Source organism: Xyrauchen texanus, chromosome 1 (assembly GCF_025860055.1).
Source record: "Xyrauchen texanus isolate HMW12.3.18 chromosome 1, RBS_HiC_50CHRs, whole genome shotgun sequence".
Taxonomy (NCBI): Eukaryota; Metazoa; Chordata; class Actinopteri; order Cypriniformes; family Catostomidae; genus Xyrauchen; species Xyrauchen texanus.
This window is the reverse complement of record NC_068276.1, coordinates 49,851,397-49,876,421: the sequence shown is the minus strand read 5'-3', so window position 1 is coordinate 49,876,421 and position 25,025 is coordinate 49,851,397.

The following is a 25,025-nucleotide window of genomic DNA, read 5'->3' as shown; positions in this document are numbered from 1 at the left end:
TGACTACATTCCCAGCTGTATGGAAAAGGAGAAGAAAAAGGACACCTTCTCCCAGTCTCTGCCCGTTCTCATGACCACGGAGGTCGTTCCCGAGTCTCTGCCCGTGTTCACGACCACGGAGGTCCTTCCCGAGTCTCTGCCCGTGCTCACGACCACGGAGGTCCTTCCCGAGTCTCTGCCCGTGCTCACGACCACGGTGGTCCTTCCCGAGTCTCTCCCCGTGCTCACGACCACGGTGGTTGTTTCCCATTCATCCAGGACTCTTCCACCTGAGCCGCCCATGGCTCCCATTGCTCTGCCTTCCATAGCTCCACCCCTCGAGCCTCCCACGGCTTCGCCTGCCTTTGTCGAGCCTCTCCTGGCTCCACCCTCAGAGTCTTCCACAGCTCCGCCCGCTCCCCCAGAGACTCCTCCTCCAGTGGCTCAGGCGGCTCCCCTAGAGACTCCTCCAGCAGCTCCTGCCGCTCCCCTAGAGAATCCTCCTCCAGCAGATCCATCCACATTCCCAGAGACTCCTCTTACAGCGGCTCTGCCTACCCCTCCTCCTGCAGCTCCACTGTCTGACCCAGTCCTGGCCTAGAGTGGTTTTCCTCTGATTGTTTCCCCAGGTGTTCCTTGTTCCCTTGTGTATTTAAGCCCTTGTTTCACCTGGTTTCTTTGTCAGTGTTCACATGTGTTGGCATGTTCTGTGCCTGGTTCCCTGTGTTTTGATTCATTTTATTCTGAGTTATTTGTTTATCTTTTGTTTCAGTAAAAGCTACATTTAAATCCTCGCCTGCCTCGTCACAGTTAGCATGGGCAGTTTTAGTTTTTTTTTGTTTGGTGAGGCATGAAATTCTTGTATATTTCCTGTGAAAATCCTACATACTCCTCCTCTGTAGAATATAAAGCTCTTTAATGAAGAGTTTGGCCTTAAAGTCAACAATAAAATCAGTTTTGATGCCGGTTATCTTGCCTTCATAAGGTACTTTAACCAAATTGTAAATGTATGGGACATGTAATAATTTGGCTTCACTCAATTAAGTTTAAAGGAATATTCCAGGTTCAATACAAGTTGAACTCAATCTACAGCATTTCTTTTGGCATAATGTTGATTACCCAAAAACAAATTTCGACTCGACCCTCATTTTCTTTAAAAAGAGGCAAAAATTGAGGTTACAGTGAGGCACTAACAATGGAAGTGAATGGGACCACTGTTTGGAGGGTTTAAAGGCAGAAATGTGAAGCTTTTAATTTTATAAAATTAAGAAATTCTTCTGTTAAAACTCATTTTTAACTCAACACATTTTTTTGTACGGTCATTTACCGTTTACATCTTTGTTGTCATGTCAAGAAAGTTATAAAATTGGATATAACTTTACTCAGAAAAGATTAATAAGCAATGTTAATGTTTATTAACATGCATATTGTTTAAATCTTGTGGCTATACTTTGAAACAAGTATTTTAACGTTTACGAATTGGCCCATTTAACTTCTATTGAAAGTGCATATCTGTAACAGATTTTTACATTTATTTTTAAGAAAAGGAGGTACGAAATAAATTTTTGTGGTAATCAACATTATGCCACAAATGCTGTGAGCTTAACTTGTCTTGAACCTGGAATATTCATGTGAATTTGGAACCCTCTGTAGTCAATGACACTAACCTACAAAGTTTTGAGACCCATAGGAACACAAACAAGCAAATCATTGCTGGATTATTGCACCATGCTGACCAACCCTACCTGCGTGAAACAGACTCCCTGCAATTGAATCACAAACCCTTGAGAGGCTTCTGTTTGATTTGCAGCTCATGACATGCAGTCAGACTTGCCTCACTCCCTCCTATGGCACAATAAAGCTCCACTGACAGCTGTGGCTGCTACATTTTAGGGCAGGGAGGAACTAAAACTATACTGTCAGCAGAAACACCCATTGCTTCAAATTGACGAGCAGCCTTTCCGATTCAATATTTTGATTTCACTTGAAATGTATCTTGCTGACTGTCCTGGTCATTTTCAGTGTATAGTTTGCTGAGCAGGCAGTTCTTATACTAGGCACGTGTACCTTGTATTGTGTTGGTTTTAGTTCAATTTCGTTTCCTGCTTTCCAACATATCTTGAGTCCATCTCTCTGGAGTCTATGGGAGATGGTGTGTGATTAATTGTGGAGGAAAAGCTAAAGGAACCGTGCAAGGGAGGAAATCATGCAGTATAGGAAAAAATAAAACTGAATCATCTCAGTATTAGCACCTACTCCCTCTTTAATAGAAGAGGACATTTTGAGCTATTTTAACAGTCACTGTGATTTGGCTGATGCTATAAATAAGAACAAATGTTAGGGAACCTAGAAATATACATTCTGCACAGTTTTAACTGACTTCTACGTAAAGGATCCTGCAAAAGGTTGACAACCAAACAAATGCAGCCAGCCAGCTATATAAGCAATTGCCTACCGAAATATCTCTAAACATACTCTACTGAACTTTATTGCATATCCAACAAAGGCACATGCACAAATGAAGGAATAAGAACAGATTCTGCAAGTATTTCTATAGAAGTGTACCAGACTTTCAGGAATATGCTACTGTACAGTATGCTCATTGAAAGAACAGTTCCAAACTATATTGGGAAATTCCACATCGAGTCATGTTAATTATACAAAACACAAGAAAGTAACGTACTAACTTGAGTGGACAACTGGACATAATTCAGTATTTTATAATCAAGTTGAGTCGAGATCACACCACTGAAGTGCTGTAGATTGATCTTAATCACACAATTCATTCTAAGCCTAATACCACAAAACATCATCAAATCCATTGCTATTACTTACTGATGATGTTTATGCTGTTGCTTTCCAAGTAAAAATGATGTCACTTCAGGCTAAAGGATTGTCATAGGGCCCTAGCTTTTGTTAGTTAAAGAGAAACAGCACAAAAACTAAACAGATAGAAAGCAAAGGAAAAGTCTACAACATTTTTACCAATTATATTTCCAAGAAATACTGTATGTTTTAAAAAAAAAAAAACATTTCAATTAGATAAAGGAAAAATGAAAAGACAACTGGAATAATTCTTAAATAAATGTGTAACGGGTTCTTAAAATGGGCAAGGAGGGGACGGAAACCAGCAGAACAGACGAACTGACACCTCCAGCTTGTCTTTATCCCCCTCCCAGCTGGTTAGAACAATTCAGGGCCAGGCATGCAACCTCACGGCCCGGCCACGCCCTCCTCCTCGTTACAGCATAGATCACCCAAAAATGTAAATTCTCTTATAATTTATTCACCCTCATGCAATCCCAGATGTGTATGATTTCATTTCTTCTGCAGAACATGATTAAAGGGCACCTATTATGGCATTTAAAATGTTCCTAATATTGTTCTGGGAGTCCCCAACAACAGTTTTACATGCATGCAATGACAAAAAACACTTTTGTTGTCTTATAATATGCATTTATGTTTACCTGATTTGCTCACCGACTCCCAAATGATTCGTTCAACGACTCATTTTTCCAAACCCCTCCTTTGCGTGACGCTGTTATGTATACCCTGTCTTGTTTCACTGTTGCCCTTTTGTTTGCCATTTTTGTCACTTTTGCATTTCTTAGTTTTCACTTTAGTCCCTTATGTAACTCCATAGTCTCTTTGTTAGCGTTGGTGTTTTCTGTCATTGTTTTCACCTGCCCTCATTAGTTTGCCTTTTGCTTCTGTTAATCACCTTGTTATCTTGTTTGAGTTCTGTTCGTTCATTGGCCCCTTTTTCCCATGTTTATGTATTTATAGCCTGTTTCTTTGTTCAGTCCTTGTCTATCGTTGTTTGATGTTAGCCTGGTGTGTGTTTCCTTCCCGAGTCCTCTGTTTGTTTACATCGTGTTCAGTTAACAGTTTTTGTGTTTGATTTCCCCATTTTGGGTTGTTCCTTTGTGTTTACCGGTTTGTTAATTAAATAAAGTTTAAACTGCGTTTGGATCCGCATCTCCTCGTCTGCCTCATTACTCAAGCGTTACAGAACGATAGACCACACATGGATCCAGCAGCTCTACGGGCCAAATGCCGGCTGCTCAACTTGCGGCAAGAAGACCAGCCTTTGGTAGACCACGCTCTCTACTTTCTCCTCCTGGCGACCTTTACGGACTTCCCGGACTCCGCATTGGCGGTTTTTTTTAAGGACAGCTTAAATCCCTCGCTGAGGGAGCGGGTGCCACAGGCAACGCCCGGCTGCACTCTCCGCGACTACCTGGAGACGACCCTACTAGCGTGCAGCTCACCGCTCCCTGTCACACCAGCCTCACCTGTCAGCGAGCAACCCCCCACGCCAGTGGCTTCCCTTGAACCTGCACAGTCCACTTCGTCCGCCCGGGAGTAGGAAAAGACAGGCTTCGCCTCCCGGCCCACGCCTGCCCCGGTCTGCGAGCCAGAGCCCACGCCTGCCCGGTCTGCGAGCCAGAGCCCACGCCTGCCCCGGTCTGCGAGCCAGAGCCCACGCCTGCCCGGTCTGCGAGCCAGCAGCCTGCACAGCCTGCGCCACGCTGTCATGGCGAGCCAGCGGCCACGCTTGTCACAGTGAGCGAGCCAGCGGCCACGCATGTCACAGTGAGCGAACCAGTGCCTACGGCCTCTACCGTCAGCGAGCCTGAGCCCTCGTCAACCACGGCCAGCGAGCCTGAAGCCACGCTGACCAGGAACAGCATCCCAGCTTCGCCAGTTGCATCAGCCCGGAGGAAGAGGAGAAAGGGTGAGGTCTCTGCACTCCAGCCTCCGCCTGCCGCAGCCCCATGCCCTAAACCCCCCTTGGCTCTGCCCTCAGCGCCCGGCGAACCCAAGCCGGCACATACCACGGTAACCCAGCCAGAGCCTGTAGCCTCAGACGTCAGTGAGCCAGTGCCGATAGCCTCAAACGTCAGTGCGCCTGTAGCCTCGACCGTCCCTGAGCCAGCGCCTGTAGCCTCGACCGTCCCTGAGCCAGCGCCTGTAGCCTCGACCGTCCCTGAGCCAGCGCCTGTAGCCTCGACCGTCCCTGAGCCAGCGCCTGTAGCCAGGACCGTCCAAGAGCCAGCGCCAGTGGTCATGGCCGTCCTAGAGCCAGCGCCTCCTGAGCCTTCCAGGGCTCCGCCTCCTGAGCCTTCCAGGGCTCCGCCTCCTGAGCCTACCAGGGCTCCGCCTCCCAAGTCTCTCGAGTCTTCCAGGGCTCCTCCTCCCGAGCTTTCCAGAGCTCCGCCTTCCGAGCTTTCCAGAGCTCCGCCTCCTGGGCTTTCCAGAGCCCCGCCTTCCGAGCTTCCCAGAGCTCCACCTCTCAAGCCTCTCAAGCCTATCAGGGCTCCGCCTCTCAAGCCTCCCAGGTCTCCGCCCCTCAAGCCTCTCGAGCCTCCCAGGTCTCCGCCTCTCAAGTCTCTCGAGTCTTTCAGGGCTCCGTCTCTCAAGCCTCCCGAGCTTTCCAGAGCTCCGCCCTCCGAGCTTCCCAGAGCTCCACCTCTCAAGCCTCTCGAGCCTCCCAGGGCTCCGCCTCTCAAGTCTCGAGTCTTTCAGGGCTCCGTCTCTCAAGCCTCCCGAGCTTTCCAGAGCTCCGCCCTCCGAGCTTCCCAGAGCTCCACCTCTCAAGCCTCTCGAGCCTACGCCTCTCGAGCCTCCTACGGCTCCGCTTCCAGAGCCTCCTATGGCTCCGCCTCTCGAGCCACTCAAGCCTTCGACGGCTCCGCCCTCAGAGCCTCCCGAGCCTCCTACGGCTCCGCATCACGAGCCACTCAAGCCTTCGACGGCACCGCCCTCAGAGCCTCCTAAGCCTCCTACGGCTCCGCCTCTCGAGCCACTCAAGCCTTCGATGGCTCCGCCCTCAGAGCCTCCCGAGCCTCCTACGGCTCCGCCTCCCGAGCCTCCTACGGCTCCGCCTCCCGAGCCACTCAAGCCTTCGACGGCTCCACCCTCAGAGCCTCCTACATCTCTGTCCCCAGAGACTACAGAGCCTTCCTGGTCTCCGTTCCTAAAGCCTCCCACGGCGCTGCCTACCTCGGCTCCGCCTCCTGAGCCTCCTTCAGCTCCACCTCCTGAGCCTCCCTCAGCTCCGCCTTATGGGCCTTCTGAGCCATCACCTCCCTCAGCTCCGCCTTCTGGGCCTTCTGAGCCATCACCTCCCTCGGCTCCGCCTCAGAGGTCCTCCTTGGCTCCACCTCACGCGGCTCCGCCGGCCTCCCCTGTGGCCACTCCATCTCCTAGGCCACCAAAACCGGCCTCTGTCCTGTGGTCACCTCCCTGGTCCCCTGAACCGGCCCTTGGCCCACGACCAACTCCCAGGTCACCAAAGCCGGCCTCTATCCTGTGGCCTCCTCCCAGGCCTCCTGACCCGGTCCCTGTCCTGTGGCCTCCTCCCAGGGCTTCTGACCCTGTTCCCTGTCCTGTGGCCTCCACCCAGGCCTCCTGACCCTGTTCCCGTCCTGAGGCCTCCCCCCGGCCTCCTGACCCAGTCCCTGTCCAGTGGCCTCCTCCCAGGTCCCCCAAACCTGTCCTAGCCCTGTGGTCAGCTCCCAGGCCTCCTGCACCTACCCTTGCCCGGTGGCCAGCTCCCAGACCATCGAAACCTGTCCCTGCCCGGTCGATACCACCCCGGCCTCCTAAACCTGTCCCTTTGTGCCCTCGTGGACTGTCTCATTTCCCCCTTGGACTTCCTGTCTGCCCCTTGCACCTCCATGACCTGCCTGTCTTGCCCTCTGTGCCCCCCGGACTTCCTGCCTGCCCATTGTGCCCCCCTGGTCTGTCTGTCTGCCCATGTGCCCACTTGGACTGTCTGTTTGCCCCTGGTGCCCTCATGTTGTTTTTGTTTTTTGTCTTCTAGGATCGTCTGGAAGCCGATCCTTTGAGGGGGGGCTCTGTTATGTATACCCTGTCTTGTTTCACTGTTGCCCTTTTGTTTGCCATTTTTGTCACTTTTGCATTTCTTAGTTTTCACTTTAGTCCCTTATGTAACTCCATAGTCTCTTTGTTAACGTTGGTGTTTTCTGTCATTGTTTTCACCTGCCCTCATTAGTTTGCCTTTTGCTTCTGTTAATCACCTTGTTATCTTGTTTGAGTTCTGTTCGTTCATTGGCCCCTTTTTCCCATGTTTATGTATTTATACCCTGTTTCTTTGTTCAGTCCTTGTCTATCGTTGTTTGATGTTAGCCTGGTGTGTGTTTCCTTCCCGAGTCCTCTGTTTGTTTACATCGTGTTCAGTTAACAGTTTTTGTGTTTGATTTCCCCATTGTGGGTTGTTTCTTTTGTGTTTACCGGTTTGTTAATTAAATAAAGTTTAAACTGTGTTTGGATCCGCATCTCCTCGTCTGCCTCGTTACTCAAGCGTTACAGACGAATCTGCGGTGATTGGTCAGATGACCCAGTCAGTTGTGATTGGTATACTCTTGTGCAGAGATTGTCGGAAACGGAACGCCCATCACCGCTTTGTAGTAAAAAAATAAAAATCAGAGAATGAATTGGAGTTGATTTATGTTAGCGATCATAGCCCAAAGTTCGGTGGTAAACACCCAATCAGTTATTGTTTGCGTTAGCCCAACGCATAAACATATTGATAAAGCACTGCATTACTACAAGTTATTGCTCTATTCTTTATGACAACTCCAATAACATCGACAAACATTTCACATATTTCAAAAAAATTGACATTGGAGACCTAGAAGCTGCACTGCGCGTAACTAACGCAACACACACAAATACTTATTAAGCATGCTAAAAAACACACAAAAGCAACAATTATTAATAAAACTTACAGGTTGTGATTCGGAGGAGGAAGCTGATCCAAATAAACTTGGTACTGAACCTTGCTTCAGTATCAACCGGCTCGCAAATCCACACTTGAAAGCATTCATGTTCATAAAGCAATCGTCATTAAAATGACGCGAACACAGCACAAGGTTCGGGCTATACTTGTGTGGTATAGTTGTAAATATAAACTCTAGCCACTGATTCTTCACATGCTCGTCCCTGGGCAGTGAAAAAAGGTCACTTTTGATATGCACGTCAGAACACAGCGTCTTGTTGTCGACATGATGTTTTCAAGTTTTCCCTGGTGTCTGCGCGCGCAATGAGTGGGCGCGGCCAATTTGATAATTTTTCGTCTTGAAGTCACAGCGAAAAGGAAAATGACTCGTTGGAAAAACGATTCATTACATTGACTCAGAGTCGACTCCTACGTTTGAGAGACAATAACTTTTTTTACGTTGAACTTTCATATATAAAACTTTGCAGGATGTTTTTGTTCACTTAAATCTATGTTACACACTACATGAAAGGTAATTTTCAAAATTCCATAATAGGTGCCCTTTAAGATTTTAAAATTTCTATTTAGAATATTTCATCTCTGTTTGTCCATTCAATGTAAGTGAATGTTCAGAACTTTGAAGATCAAAAATTACATAAAGGCAGCATAAAATTAACTATACAGATCTACTGCTTACATCCATATCTCCAGAAGCAATATGACAGATGTTGGTGAGAAACAAATCAATATTTTTTACAATAAATTCTCCTCCCTGGCCAGTCAGTGGTGATATGCACAAAGTAAGCAAATCACCAAAAACAAAAAAAGAAGGATGTGGAAGTGAAAGTGGAAATTTTTGTAGTAAAATTGACTTTTTTAATATTGATCTGTTTCTGTTTTATGACCTACAGTGTCTTCCACTAAGCCATATGCTCTGAGGCATGTCCATGATGTTTAAGTGAATAGATCATTGTGAGTCTATAGTGCTGGGGGCAATAGTCTGTTCTTTAGCTTCACAAGACAAGAGTAGAATAAAAACGAACACTGTAAGAACCAGTCCAACAGAGTGTAATCCAATTGAGTTGAGCAGAGATCAATGGGACAAACCTGTATTGAAACATAATATATTGCATTAGGATTTAATTTAACAGAACATACGTACAGCGTAGAACAAGTAGAAATGTCACTGGCCTCATCCACAAAAATGGTAAACTTTACTGTCCCATACTGTAACTTTTTTAAAAACATTAGAAGCACAAATTGCATGATTTTGTTGTGAGAAATATTAGATGTGCTAGCTAAACTATTTACAAAGGTTAATGAACCTAGTGTACTTAAAGAAATATACAAAAGCAGACAGTTCTTCTCTTGCTGTTAAATGAGTAGAGGGAGGATCTACATGATCTACCCCCCCCCCCCCACCCCCCGTGCCTATTGTGGCCTGCCTGAACTATCACGATGCTTTATTATTAGTTTAAATTAGTAAACTAAGTGTTGTCGGTCAATGGTTAAACAAAATGATTTTGTATGAAATATACATTTTAGTGTTAAAGTCCTTGAAGTCAACCCCAAAAATCGTATTCTTGATAATAATTTTTTTTATTGTTTTCCTGTAAAAAATAGCTAACAATCCTTAAAACAAGGTCAATTTGATTAATCTTGTTTTAGAAATAACATTGCATAAGATATTTAGATTTTTCAGAGAATGTATTTTTAACTTGTGTATTTTGTCTTACTGTACTGGCAGAGTTTTTATAGTCAAAACAAATGAAAAAATCTACCAGTGCTGAAGAGGTAATCCAAAGTATTTAGAATACGTTACTGACCTTGGCATATGAAATGAGGGATTAATTAGGTTTATGCCTGGCTGAATAGATAAGTCTTTAGTCTAGACTTAAACTGAGAGAGCGTGTCTGAGTCCCGGACACTGATAGGTAGACTATTCCATAGTTTAGGAGCCAAATATATAAATGATCTCCCTACTTTTGTGGATTTTGATATTACCTGTATTGTTACCAGCCAAAGTTTTGCAATTGTAGTGAACATGATGGATTTTAGCGGCTTATTTTTTTAGGTTTTTGTTCCAATTATTAGAACCTCTGTTTATCGGAGTTGAGTAGAAGGACATTTCTAGCCATCCAATCTTTTATATCTTGTATACATTGATCATTTGGAAAACTAACAAAGTTTATCAGGTTTCAAATAAATATAATGTTGGGTATCGTGAAAGCTAAATCCATGGATTCTGATAAAGACTCCCAAGGGAAGCATAGTTAGTTGGATGACACTACTGTACCTTTTCTATTAATTTCAACATAAAAGGGAGATTTGAAATTAGTCTATAATTAGCCAATTCTGGATCAAGCTGTGGTTTCTTGATAAGCAGTTTGATAAATGCCAGTTTAAAGTTTCTTGGGACATGTCCTAAGGACAATGAGGGGTTAATAATATTAAGAAGTGGTTATGAGATTACAGCAAATATCTCTTTTAGGTTTTTAGTCAGTATTGAGTCTAATATACATGTTTTTGCTTTTGATGTTTTGGTCATTTTTGTTAGCTCTTCCTGACCTATAACATCAAAGGATTGAAGTTGCTCACAGGGAATCATTTTCTTTAATCAAACTTTCTTTAATCAAAGGGGGACAACACTATCTAGAGTGCTAGAGATGTCTGTATTTATGTTTTCTGAGACAAAATCAAATTCTTCAAAATGTTTTGCTGTACTGAGTATTTGACACAAATTGGGAAGAATAATTAGTGAAGCCATCATTAGAAGTTGAAAGAATAGGTCTACCTGAATGATAACTTTCCTTAGATTGAGTGAACTTTGCTAAGCACAGTATACAAGAGATAAGGTAATGATCTGAGATCACTCTGCTGCAGAATTTCTATATTATTGACATCAATTGCATTTGTCAAAACTATACCTCCCATTACAACATCATCATACCCAAGTCTGGCACCATGCCTGCCAAAGTCTACAATTTTGTCTTGCTAGGTGGGTTACAGGGCTGAGTTTTACACTGTTGGTCAGGTGAGCCAAGGCGATGTAGTGAGCATCATATTAAAGATGCTCTTTGAAGAAAGTGCTCACATTAATAATTGATGCAGGCTGCCTGTAATCAATTTAATTTGTCTAACATGGTTCAGATCAGTTTTTAGACTCAACAGTGAGTCCATCATTTGAGACTGCATGAAAAAAGCACATGATGGCTACAGCTTTGTCCGAATTTCAGTTTCTGCAAAAAAATATATAATGGCAATATACTGTGCTATATTGGTGCCAAATTTGAAATCATATTCTTTTGAAATACAAAGCCAAACATAAGTGACAGATTGCCATTTTAGAAACTTCTTGCTCAAAAGCTCAAAAGTGACAGGACAGGATTTGATCTCAATAGCTGGTTTTCTCTCACCCAACCTCAGAATCAAACCTTTAATCCTTTGAATAGTAGCTCAGATATGTCACGTCTAAGCTTCTGTCTCCCCCGAGCATCAGCAGCAAAGGTACACTCTATCAGGATTCCTCTTCCATTCTGCAGCGTAACAATTTCTTCCTCAGCTTTTTTCAATATAGAAGAAGTATCTTAGCTCAGTTCTGTGGCTTCAAAAAACAACATGCTGAATGTCTAATATATTTAGGTCTATATATATATATATATATATATATATATATATATATATATATATATATATATATATGTTATTACCCCTTAGTAGTATGGGGAATATGATATAGTATGATAGGAATTTTCTCAAAGATATTTGGCAATATACATACTTACATACAAAATATAAGGAATTAGAATCATTTTTGTGAATTTGTCCTCTAAACTACAATTCCCATTTAATCATATTTTTTTGTAATGAGTCAATGACATTATCATTCATCATTAATCATTCAAAATTACATTACAAATTAAACTGACACAAAATAATTACTTGAATACACCTCTTCTATGATAAGCATGTTTTCACTTAGTTTCAATAGTTCAAAATAATTTAGATATTTTTTTGGCAGATATTATTTGCACCCCAGTGCAAATAGTACGATATGCCAAAGTGGGCTGCAATAAGCAATAAGGGTGCCGTAAAAAAATGTCATGTGTAATAACCATCCAGGACTTAGAGGTTAAGAGCATTTTCTATGAGTAATTTTAAGAATGCTCATTATATTTTACATGCGTTTCCCATAACTGCGCTTAACATGAGCGTGCAAGGATGTACCTTTAAGTTTTATGTCCATGTGACAGTGCTGAAATGTGACCATATTGTGCTGCTCCTCATTGCAATTTTATTATATTTGAGCATAACTTAACAATTTGTAATTTATCTGTCAATTTTTTTTTTTAAATCTTAAATATTCGACCTAATTAACTGCATATTTACAAACAAATTTATTTACATTCATTTGTCTGTACACAATCAGCTTTCATAATCAGGTGCGCGTTTATAATATTTCGTTTTCACACATTCCTTTCGATATAAAAGCTTCCAGGATAGTGAAGACAGTAGAGGCCCTGTGTGTTGATCCTGCTAATTAAAACAATTAATTGAATATTATTCCGTGTTACTGCTGAAAGCAAAATAAGATGTTTGGAAGATGCGCTTTAAGGACATTCACCAATAAAGTGAAGGTCTGCTCTTTACTCCCAAAAGTGATAACACTGACAGTAACACACTCACGCAGAGGACCCTAGACCCTCAAGACTGTTTGTGAAGTAATTTTGTATTATTATTTTTTCATATTATTAAATAACAATATTTTGACATGTTTTATGTAAAGGCACATTTTGTTCAGGTTAATTGGTATAACGCTGAGAAAACCTTTTTGATATTCTCAATAATAATGACTGTATATTATATTTTTCACCTTAAAAACTCTTTTGAAATTGCATTGTGTACGTACAATTTCATGTATTTAAGTTACAAGGATGGTTGCACCACATGACATTATTAAATTAATTAAATACATTTTCCTTTTATGTATAAAATGCTAGTAATGTTGTTTTTTAATGTTTTTACATTTTTTTTAAAAGATTAAAAATTTGCATCACCTCAGACAAGCTTATTTTTCAATGACACGATAGCTGTTGGCTAAACAAGCGAACACAATAAAAACCCTCTGGCGCATAAGCTACTATATCATTAAGGACAAGGCTTTTTTTTTTTTTTTTTTTTTAATAAAGGTCTAGTTGGGTCAGGTTTGTTAGATCTGCCTGATACAGCTAAAGAGCTTAATTCAGATATGTTGTGGCAAATGGCATAGGATGATATTTAAAAATATCTATATATTTAACCCATTGTCAATACACAGCAGGTTCCTAATGTGGCAACTTATCCCATGTAGCGTGAAAACATGCCACGCTATAGGTGTATATACAGTATATTCACAAAAGGTCTATGTGTTGACAATTTTATTTTTTTACATTTCTGTGCAATAATACTGGAAATGTGCTATTTCAGAAATTGACGTAAAAATATATATAATTGGAATAAACAACTTGCCTTTGTCACTCCTAAAGTGCAGGTTCTGTGAAACCAAAGTTCTCCTGCAGAGTAAGTCATCATGTGGCCGACCTGAGTTTGAGCACTGCTAAAAAATACCAAAGGACATAAAGGTTCATTAATAATGTACACATTCATTGCCTCTTAAGGGTAGTTTATAGGCCTAATTTTCATTGCACGATGCACGAGTGACATATTTTGCCACAAAGTAACACTAAATTATAATGACATGTTGCCAATAAACAACCAAGATATCTGAAAGATACAATCTGAGGGTTTTACAATTTTAAGACTTTTAATGGTGTTGCCGAAACAAAAAGCTATTTTTCTATTTTTAACTACAGATTGGTACTACACATAGATTTAAGAATAATAAACAATACAGTTGTGAGAAAAGGCTCCATGACAAACACTGAAGCTGTGTTCATGAGTTACCAACAGGCAAACCATTACTCTTCAAAAAGATATTGCAGCTCATACCATGTTTACCGAAAGGCCACATTTTCCACAGAACTGCTATAATAACATTCTGTGGACTGAGTTCCCTTTTAGGGTAAATTGTCTGAAAAAAGTTATGCTTGTTGAAAACAAAACATTGAATGCTAACAAAACTTCATCCTAGCTGTGAAGTATGCGAGTATGAAGGTGTACATTTTTTTCTAAATGTTTCAGGATTGTTCATGATTGGTCTGTAGTCACTGAGTAAACATCTATTTCAGAAAATTCAACATCAGAAGAACGCTAACATCTGACTGTAATTCAAATGCATGTAAAAGAGAGTGAGTCATTGTAATTATCCAAAACAAAGGAGTGAATCATAGTCATGGACGCATTATGACTTGCAAAGGCCCAGGGGCCAATTATCTCTCTGTTTTCGAGCAGGGGGTTCGCCAAACTGGATCACGCAACCTTAAAGCCCATGGCCGCCCCGGGCAGTCAAATGCCCCAGGGCACTGACCCCATTGGCCAGGTCGGTAATATATTTAATAGTAAATAAAATGGAAGAAGTGTGGTATTTTAGTCAGGAGCGCACCCTCAGTCACTGCTCTCACTCGCCTGAGTTTTAATCACGCACACCTGCAGCTCATCATCACCTCGTTTGGACATGCACTTAAACCTCACACTCACACTCAGTCAGCGTCTAGCCTTGTTGAAGGTTCCTTGGACTCATCTTTCGCGCTGCTGCAGTAGAGAATTACTTATAAGCATGTGACTTACTGTTTGTCAATGATCTGCTCTGGATTTGCAAGATAAGTGACCTTGAGGACTCTGAATTTACCTTATGCCTAGAAATACTGACCTGCTCCTTAATTTATTGAATTTACGACTCTTTAAGCCCTGTTTGAAATTTGTTTCCTGTTTTGACCTAAGACTGCGTTCTAAAGTCTCCTATCCCTGCCTGTATACTTCCCTCATGCTACTTACCCGTTTCCTCTGAGTTCTGTGCAATAAACTCCCCCATCTGGGGTTCATTTCAGCTCCTGTGTTGGTGTGTCATTATCATTTTAGAATTGTCAAGTCCAGACCTCATGCCACTGAAGTGCTGTGGATAAATCTGAAATGAGCCATTTAAAAAATTTTGGTTTTTATATTATTTCTTTCCTATATGTCTGTTTATAACTGAAGGAAAGTTTTATGTACTAAATTCTTTTCTTTTTTTTTTCTTTTCATGACCATTTTCCACCCTCTTTCTGCAACATGGTAAACAGTAAGTTTTTTTTTTTAATCTTTTTACCAGTTGGGGCTTCAAGGAATGCTCCATTTGCATAAGCAACAGCACTGATCGCTGTGCTCCAGTGTTCACACGCGCTACGGGTTTGCTGTCATGTCAATCATGTAGATTTTTAACAGTCCTATCCTTCAATAACAGCTTTGCAAAGCCGGCATTACATTGTGCTTCACAAAACAATGAACACTGAAATGCACCATGCAAATTGTGAAGATCAGATTAAATTGATCGGGGACACTGATAAAAATAAACTTCAGCCACTCATTTCTAACAGTGTCATGACTCAATGCAATGTGGTAAGATTTCAGTGCACAATCACAGCCAAATGGACAACATTATCACACGGGAAGTCTGCATGTTATAGTGTTGGGTCCGAATCTTTAAACAATCGATTCCAAGTCCAAAAGGAGCCGAGTCCATAAAAAGCTGAGGTGAAGGTTGAATGAATCTGAATTAAAATTGTAATTGTAAACTCATCAATATCAATATTTGAAGCTTATTTTAAACTTCACAACTAAGCAGTTTGTCAATAGAAATGTTTCAAAAACACCACTGTTGCATTTCATATACATTTTATGATTAGTAGTATCCTGCTGAACTGACTTCAATGTGGTTTCAGAATGAAATCACATGCTTTAGGTGTATGAAGACAAAACTATCCTTGAAAAATTCTTATATGTTGACATTTCAATTAATTGTTGCTTTTTCCCCTCCACTTAAACATAGACTAAAGAAAGTGAAAGCTGCGTTAGTCATTACAACCAGAGTTGTTATTGTTTTGACTATTTTCAATTTGTCCATTCCGTTTAGTTTTATTTAAAATTATCCATATTTAAAGAAATAATAGTCTGTACTGAGATTTCTTTCTGAATTGTTTTTTTCCCTCTATCTGCCGACTGATTTGGGAAAATACAGTACATACAAATGAGTCAATACTGTAGTAATTAGCACTCGCTGACAAGTTACGTCTCACGATTTGACAGCAAATGCTACATCCAAAAACTCTGGAAAAGCTCACTGAAAATAATAGGGCCATGTTGTCATGGACATGATTTTCGAGTTAATTTGTGGGAAACCGCACAACGCAGGGCAGATCTGCGTACTGCTCGTGTACCTAAATTACTAATGCATCCGTGTGTGTCTCACAGCAGCTGCCACAGAAGATAAAACTAATAATTGTTATTTGCTTGTGCGGCAGCCGCGTTGGTCTGCAATCAGCCTGAAATCTTTAAAAACCAACCAAAGAATTTAATTGAGCTCTTCTTTAACTGCAAAATCATGGAGAATAATGGAGTCATAAATTGAACAGAATTGTCCTTCAAAAGTGTCAGAGATATGGACTAAAAAAAGACGTGCATAAATTACCCAGTGGTTTACAATAAAAATAAAATAATCATTTAAAAATGTCATAACTGACTAAATTCATTTTGTAACATGAAATTAAGCTTCATACACAAACTCTGTCATCGAATATTACACTTATCTTATAGTCTAATTTAATAATAAACTAAACATTTCACTGCCCAAAATATCCTAATATTTTATTGTGCATGGTTGAATGTTGTGAATGGTGGACAAATGCTGTAAAAGAATGTATTTTAAGCAGCTCGTCAATGCATTGAAAATAGTCAATCAATAATAAATGGGTGTCGTTAATCTGTTTAGAGTTGTTCAGGAGCTTATACAGCTGCGTGCAGACAGAGATGTTTTAATTCATTTCTGTTTTGGTTATTTATTTTCAATGTATCACAAATGTCATGGACTTGGCTGGACTCGGAAAAACATCCCAAACATCCGAGTCACAAAGGCTCGAGTCCGAGTCAAGTCAGAGTAAAAATGCGTCATAGTCCATGACAAGTCCAAGTTCAATAAAATTGGACTCGTGACTCTGATTGTTTCATTCGTTGAGCTGCATCTAGCTTGTTTTTAGCTCAGTTGTCACAAAGATTCAGAAATTTGATGAAGTTCAGTTTATGATTCCAGATAGTTCTTCACTCAGTAAAGTTTCAGCACCTTCTAAACGGTAAGCCAATGTTTTATCCCTTGTGCTCTGGTGTGCTGAGAGGCTGTTATGCCTTCTTAAAACTGTTTGTTTAGTGTAACTACATTGTTATGCATGTTGCTTACAATTCTTGCATAAACATCCTATTGCAAGAAATGTACTTGCATGTATGAGAAATTATAAAGAGTGATTGATTTTGGTTTTAAAATCTGACAGATTTTCCACCAAAGAAGTAGAAATAAAACCAGAATCAACTTCAGCTTGGCTTTTCATAGGTGGCGACAACTCAGAGATCTGAAAGGATTTGTGAGTATGTGTGTGTGTGTGTGTGTGTGTGTGTGTGTGTGTGTGGTAATAAATATACTGTAATCGGTGCAGAACTTTTCACTTGCTAGCACACATGTGTTTTTCTTTACAATGGCAATAATTTACATAAATTCTTTAGCCAAAAAGAGGCCAAAAGTTTGGAATAATGTACAGATTTTGCTGTTTTGGAAGGACATTGGTACTTTAAAACCCCAAAAAACAGCACCATCACTATCTGAAAAAAGTAATTTTTGATCAAATCTAGACAGGCCCCATTTCCAGCAGCCATCTCAGCCTTATCCTTGGTATTTGGTATTATAAAATCACTTGCCATTATATCAAACACAGTTTAAAGCTATTTGGTTCTTAAAATGAAGCTTAACATTGTCTTTGTGTTTGTTTTTGAGTTGCCACAGTGTGCAGTAGACTGGCATGTATTAAGGTGAATATTATTATTTCTCTCGAAACTTGTCAGTCAATCATTGTTTTGAGGAATGCAGGCCATACAGTGCTTAACATAAAGAGATGTGGAAGGCCAGATATACAACTAAACAAGATGAAAATACATTAGAGTCTGTAGTTTGAGAAATAGACACCTCACATGTCCTCAGCTGACAGCTTCATTGAATTCTACCCGCTCAATACCAGTTTCAGGCACAACAGTAAAGAGAAGACTCAGGGGTGCAGGCCTTATGGGAAGAATTACTAAAAAAAAAAAAAAAGCCACTTTTGAAACAGACACAAAAAGAAAAGGTTAGAGTGAGCAAAAAAAAGAAAAAACAGGCATTGGATAACAAATTATTGGAAAAGAGTTTTATGGAACCCCATTGAGCTTTTGTGGGATCACCTGACTGTAAGGTGTGTGAGAAGTGCCCGAAAAGACAGCCACATCTATGGCAAGTGCTACAGGAAGCATGGGGTGAAATGTCACCTGAGTATCTGGACAAACTGACAGAATGACAAGGATCTGCAAAGCTGTCATTGCTGCACATGGAGGATTTTTTGATGAGAACTCTTTGAAGTAGTTTAAGAAGTTCTGAAAGTTTTTCAAATTTTAATATAAATTATTCACATTATTAATGTTCTGACTATACGTTGAGATCAGTTGAATGCCACTTTGGTGAATAAAAGTAAAAATGTATTTCCATAAGAGCAAAATCTGTACATTATTCCAAACCTTTGGTCTCCAAAGAAGTTTTAACAACTAATAGCATGTTTGTAAATAACATATGTTTATTTGTTTCTACCTAATTGTCTCAAAAAAAAAAATGATCAAGGTCAGTCATTAAGCTAATGTCCACCAAAGAAGTAGAAATAAAGCTACACTTCTTCAATGCACACTCACATGTGCAAGAAAAAATTACTTCATCAAAGGGAACACAAATTACCCTGACGGTGACTTGACACAAAACAGCTAATTACAGAAAATTATCATACAAAAAGAGCTAAAATCTTTATGAATACATACACTAATTAAAATTCCCAATAAGTTCCTTTTGACCAAACAAACATGCTTAAATTATTCAAGCACAATGGCTCAGATGTATTCCCCAAAACCTGAGATCTGTACTTTACTGTTTGAGTTAGTAGTACTTAAAATCTTAATTTTATGGATTTCTAAGCCAAAAGAAGTTCAAAGAAATCACCAAATTTTATTTTCTTTATGTCTCACTCGAAGTTCACTGTATAATTGATATTTTGTGTTGGACACTTTAATGCAAATTAAGCTAAACATTTGATAAAAATGTACGTTTCTAAGTTGAGGCGATTTTATTTTTCTCAGCAGTGTGGTGTAATATTTGTATGGCTAAGTAAGTAGGGTGCAATGGGGATCCTCATTGTTTGTCCATCAAATGTACTCTAGCAAAATGTCACAGTCAGAGCCCGAGAGCTGTTGTTAGCTTATCATAGGATTACAGCATATCCACACACTGCCACCTTTGCTGATCTGCCAGAGTAATTACCTGTGAAAAAACAAGTAAATTTGCATTGTAATAAAGCAGAGATTACAAAAGTAATTCATTTTCAATTATGAGGAAGCTCCAACAAAATGATTACACATGAGCTGCCAACTAGCTACCTCAGTAACGAGGTTCATTTAGATAACGTGCAGTCAACGTCTTACATTGCATTTATTATTTGCATAAACATCCAAGCAAACATGTCAGTTTTAAGTTAAACTTGTTTTATTGTGCTTCATTTTGTCCATTGGTTGTGTGCTTCAATTTACATCAAAACCTCTGTGCAGGCTTCCTGGTGGCGGTGGTGATGAGGTAGTTGCAAGTTTATCGTGCTCTACACAATTTTATGTTTATCTAAATAAAACATGCTCAAATATATTTTGAAAGAGATAGGGTTACCTCTATCAATTTCCATCTTGGACAATCAAATTATTTCGAAATGACGAGTAAGAACTTTGAGAAATCGACGGCAAAGCAAACTAGCATGGAAGCTACTGCTTGTATGACAAATACTAGCAACCATGCCAATACTTCTGACACCATAGGACCATGCACTTTTTCAGCTGGTTAACGCTGAATTGATGTCCTCTCTGAAACAGATGACAGATACTATCCAAACAGAGATGGCAACTTTTTACTCAGAAATTGGATTGATGGTTGAAACTGACGGAGACCAAGGCCAGAATTGATACCCTGCAACAAAAAGTCACAGGGTAACTCCATTCAGGCTAAACAAGTCTCAGTATCTGCCATTATGACCGATATGGAAACATCGCTTGCGCTCTATAATTCCATAGAGACAATGGAATCTACAATCTCTAGTCTATAAGATCAGATAGAGAAGCTACAAGAGCAGCAACAAGATCTGGAAAACAGAAGCTGCAGACAGAATTTAAGGATAATTGGTAAACCTGAGGAAACGGAGAATGGCATGCTTACTTAATTCATGTCCAGGTTTTTCATAGAGGTGTTAGGCGAGGGTTTACCAGCTCTTCAATCAGTAGTACTCGATCGTGCCCACCGCATGCTTGCTCCGAAACCCCGCACCGGTGGTAGGCCCAGAGCAATGATTGTCTGCTTACAGTACTTCTCTGATAAAGCCAAGATTCTCCAAGCCTCCAGGAAGCACGGTGAGCTGACAAATCATGGTGCACAAGTTCATATTTTTCCAGATATGACCACTGAGCTGCGCCATAAAAGAGCTGCCTTTTATCCTGTGAAACTCAAGCAGGCTGGGATATCCCACGGCATACATCACCATCAGAGGCAGAGATGTTCTTCTTGCAACATATCAAGCCGAAAATTGATAAAATCATAGGGTAAATTATTAAACAAGCCTCTGGGATGCGAGGAAGGATATACTAACAGGCCTGCGAGACATGTATACTGAGCTAAGCTTTAGTGGATACTGCTTTCAGCACCATGGAATTTAAGATTAAACAGTCCGGGACGAGACAGACTACATCACTTGGCAGAACTACGCTTTTTGGCTATTTGTTTTAAAAATTGCCAAGGGCCACATACGTTTTTTACGTGAGTTCATTGGATAAAGTTAGTTTTTTAATTTTTTACACATTACTCTTAATTGAGTGCTGTGGCAGGGCGGAGGGCGGGGCCAGGTCGTGATTCTACACACCCAGTCCCTTATCGGGCTAATCAAGCCTCTGAGAGGGATAAAGGCCTACTGCGGAGGATTGTGCGGGAGAGAGAGATCGTTTACGGACATGTCCGTCATGTGTGTGTTTGTGTCTTTTGTTTCAGTTTATAATTAAAATATAATTTATATTGTCAAGCCGGTTCTCGCCTCCTCATTCCCATTGAACTGCTTTACACATGACGGACATCTCCGTAAATGATCTCTCTCTCCCGCACAATCCTCCGCAGTCTGCCTTTATCCCTCTCGGATGCTTGGCCTGGCCCCACCCTCCGCCCTGCCACAAGCGTTTAGAGGAAGTTCAATGCAAAAGTTTGGAAACGCTGAGTGTTAGCGACAAGTGGAGTGTTCTCTTGCTTCTCGATTGGGGAGTTGCAGAGTGGGTGGGGAGGGATCATAACTGTGTCTATGTATACTTGATTTATTGTGTACAGTTGATTGGTACATTTCAGATGGGTGTCGTCACCTCAGCTTATTGTTTATTTTTTTTCTAAAAGTTACTGCATAACCCAATGTGCAAATCACTGACGGTAAACTTTGTTAGCTGGAATGTGAAAGGGGTCAATCAGGCTGTGAAACGCAACAAGATTCTTAACCATTAAAGAAGGCTTGATGCTAATATTGCATTTCTCAAAAAACTCATCTGGTTTCATCAAAATTTATGCAAATCCTAGGTCGGGCAGATATTCCATATCAAAACTTTCAATTGAAATCTAGAGGGACTGCGATTCTCATTAATAAGAATACACAGTTTATTATGAGTAAAGTGCAAGCTGACAAAAGGGGAATATTTTTTATTGTGACTGGCTCATTATACAATATTCCACTGACACTTGCCAATATTTACGTCCCAAACTGGGATGATGTATCATTTATTAAATCTTTTTTGTCTTATCTTTCTAAGCTTACCACACACAAGCTAATTTTAGGAGGGGACCTTAATTGTGTATTACACTCGATTTTGGACCGGTCATCAAAACCACCTTATAATATAACTAAATCTGCTATGGTTATTAATACCTTTTTGGAAACATAAATTCTCTGACCCCTGGTGTTTTTTACATCTTAATCTCAAACATTTCTCATTCTTTTCCAAGTACACCATTCATATTCACGGTTTGATTATTATCAACTTAAATTCTATTGCAGACTGTAAATATGAATCAATCATTATTTCAGACCACAACCCTGTAGTATTGAAGCTAAATTGTCGTAAATCACCTATTCGGAGAACATGCCGCTTAAATAATACCACTATTTCTAATCTATCATTTTTGGATCTCATTAATAATAAAGTTGATGTCTTTTTATCTCTCAATGATACTACAGATATTAGTAAAGCTATACTCTGGGACACTCTATAATCTTAATTGAAGGGGGAAATAATTTAATTTACATCTTGGGAGAGTAAGAAAATAAACCAGCGCTCGAATGATCTCATTAATCAGATGAAGGATTATTCACGAACAAAGCCATCCAATGAATCACATACCACAGATCAGAGAGATCCCCTACTAAGCCATTAAAAACGAATCGATGGCACCTAAAGTACTGAAAGAGACGTCTCTCCCATGCCTGCTTAATTTCAAACTAAGGTTTGTAATGACAGAGCTGACCAATAAAGAAGATCCTCCTTTGTTCCACAAACTTAAACCCTCAGCAAGACCTTCTGAATTTCCACACAGAGCTATAGCAGGTTCTCTTACGAGAGGTTCTCTCGTATTGCGTAAGCTAGCTTACGCTACGGGAAAGATTCATCTTTTCTGAGATATTGAAGCCAAAAAATTATCCTTAATTTTGTATCATTTGTCAACGCAGTGCAGCAACTGCAGACCTTGAGCGGGCTAGCTAGCGAGCTCATTGGTTGCTCTGCGGCAACTGCTGCAGCCTATAGACGAACTTGCGTGAACTCGCGCCCAATGGATGGGCGTGGCTAGGGTGCATATAAGCGCAGTTCGTAGGCTGGAACCCTGATTTTCATCTCTTCAGCGAAGCTCTTCGCATCTCTGAAACTGCAAGAACCCGCGTCGCCGTTCGAGGGGCATCAAGCAAGCTTGGACAGCGCTCGAAGAAGCCGGCCGCCGCCACCTTCAGCCATCCTGCGGGCTACGCCTCCGGCGACGTATCCTTTTTAAAGCAAATTAGTTCCTCAGTGAACTTCACAAAAGAGCACAAGCATCTTTTTAAAGATGCCTCGCACCTGCGGTTCATGCCGCACCCCTCTCAGCGCCGGAGACCGCCACATCATCTGCGCTCTCTGCCTGGGACTGGGGCATGCAGAGCTCGCCTTCGCTGACGGCGGATGCGACCTCTGCGAGGAGCTTCCGATGTCGACCCTGCGGGCTCGACTTGAAGCGCTCAGGACCGAAGCCGTCGCGCCGCCTTCTGTTTCACCGCGCCGGAAGAAGCGCCGCTCCCAAAGGCTGCTGGAACCGGGTTTAGAAGCGACTGTCTCGCCGGAGCCTCTCCCTCGAGCATCGCGTTCACCCTCCCTGCCCCCCGGGACGCGCAGTTGCCGCCGAGCGGCTGCACTGCTGCCACCTCGGAGAGCGAGGCAGAGGACAAGGGCTGCTGTTCCATCATGGCTTCGGACAGCGAGGAGTGGTCACAAGCCTCCTCATCGGCCCAGGAATCCAGCAGGACCCGCGCCGGAGTCGAAGGGGAACTGATACGCCTCCTCACACAGGCCGTCGACCGCCTCGGGCTCGAGTGGTCACCGCCCCCTGAGCAGGCTCCCAACAGACTCGATGGCTGCTTTCTTCAAAGGCTCCCTTCCTGCCGGAACTCCACGCCGAGCTCTCTAAATCGTGGAACGCGCCTCTCTCGGCCAGGATTTGATCCCACGTCTCCACCTCTCTTGCTTCAGTGGACGGCACCGCCGAGAAGGGCTACTCTTCCATCCCCCCGGTCGAGGATTCGGTAGCAGCACACCATAGCCCGCCCTCCGCGAGATGGCGGTCTAAGCCAGTGCTCCCGTCTAAGGCCTGCAGAACTACTTCCGCCTGTGTTGGCCGCGCCTATTCCGCCGCCGGCCAAGCCGCATCCGTCTTGCAGATCCTCCAAGCGGACCTTCTTCGGGAATGGGATGAGAAAGGCAGGCACCCAGAGGCTGTTACAGATCTAAGGAGCACGACGGACCTCTCCCTTCGCGCCACCAAAGCTGCAGCTCAAGCCCTAGGGAAGTGCATGGCCTCGCTGACTGTAACCGAGAGACACCTGTGGCTAACACTAGCCGACATGGGAGAAGCTGAGCGCTCCACGTTCCTCAACGCGCCGCTCTCTCCGTCCGGTCTCTTCGGTTCCGCGGTAAGTGGCATTGTTGACCGTTTTTCGGAAGTCCAGAAAGCCACCCAAGCCATGAATCTCTTCCTGCCTCGCCTGCCTAGCTCCTCTGCAGGCCGCCCATGTAACCAGCCTCCTGCACGAGCATCTTCACAGCGCCCAGCTCAACAAAGCCAGACTTCCCAGCGTCGACAGGGCGGCCGCCCCAGATCGCGCTCAGACAGCTGCCGCAGACCGCCGCCCCCCCGCGGGCCTCGGCCTAAGATTGTGCTGAAACCTGAACAACCGAAGTCCTCCTAGCTTTGTTGAAAAAACGATGGCTCAGTCCCGCCGCGGCGCCGGTGTTACTACCCGCTTGCCTGCACTCAAACACCGTTTTCACGGCGACACAAAAAGATCTTGTAAAGAGCAAACATGTCTTATGTGTAGAAAATGTGCCCACAATCCAGTGTTCACCCCTACACACAAGCATTACACTTCCCGTGTTCCTATCAGAGCACACTCACATAAAGCGGGCACAGCCCGCTCGAGTGTTAGAGTCAATAAACGCGCCCACGAGCCCGTGTGCGCGTCCCCTCTCTGCCCGCTCTGTCACACGGCCAGCAAACACCTCTCTATGTGTAAGTCCCGTGCCCGTGACTATGCTCACAGCATCACTTAACAGATGTGACTCTTTCCCCATTCATCTCAATCGGAAGTCACTGACAGAACAGCATGTCCCTGCTGTCTGCGAGCAGTCATGCATAAGCACAATAAGCGGCTCACACATTCTGTTCAGCCCGCTGTGTACGGCAATCAGGGCTGACTCGGCCATTCACCCTCTAGCGTTACGCTTCAAAGCGTGGGAAGCTATCCCA